Source organism: Fukomys damarensis, unplaced genomic scaffold (assembly GCF_012274545.1).
Source record: "Fukomys damarensis isolate Sample0158 unplaced genomic scaffold, DMR_v1.0_HiC HiC_scaffold_13, whole genome shotgun sequence".
Classification (NCBI taxonomy): domain Eukaryota; kingdom Metazoa; phylum Chordata; class Mammalia; order Rodentia; family Bathyergidae; genus Fukomys; species Fukomys damarensis.
In genome coordinates this window covers 13,467,732-13,468,459 of record NW_022900925.1, presented here as the reverse complement: position 1 = coordinate 13,468,459, position 728 = coordinate 13,467,732, and positions in this window count along the sequence as shown.

The window sequence follows — 728 nt, the reverse complement described above, 5'->3', positions numbered from 1 at the left end:
ATATGTGGGTAACAGTCAGTGTTTATTTCACTCCCTAGTGATGAAAATTCAACAGCTGACCATCCTGGACATATATCTTCCGCTAGATGCTTCATAAGTAAATCTAAGGTGGTCTGTGCTGAGGACATAGGAGACTTGGCACACACAGTCTCTACTGTGCCTATAGCAGTCAGGATGAACTTGGGTATGCTGTGGTAACAAACATCTGCCAAACCTCAATGACTTCAAACATCAAAAGCTTATTTAACACTTACATTGTGTCCTCATTGGTTGGTGAGGGTTTGACACCACATTGTCCTCACTCAGGAAACCAAGATGGCAGAGCCTGCCCCCTCTGAAACACCACCAGTCACTTGTGGTGAACAGTACACTGGATCCTAAAGACCTCTGCCAAGAAATGAAAAGCTTCTCTTCACATTTCAATTTGGGTAGAAAGTGCATCTCTACCATGTGCTGGTAAGACCAGGATATTGGGCCAACAGCCCCAGTGTCAGCATTGTCACCTAGTTCACCATCTGAAAAGTAAGCTGATGGCCTCAAACACTAGCACCTCCCAATGAGGAGAGAAGCCCAGTTTTGTGGTGCATGCCTATATTTTCTTGGAAGGCTGAGGCAGGAGGATCATGGAAGGTTCAAAGCCAGCCTGGGCTACATAGTGAGTTCAAAACCAGCGTGAATTACACAGTGAGATCCTGTCAAACTGTGCCCCTCCTCAAAAAAAAAAAAAA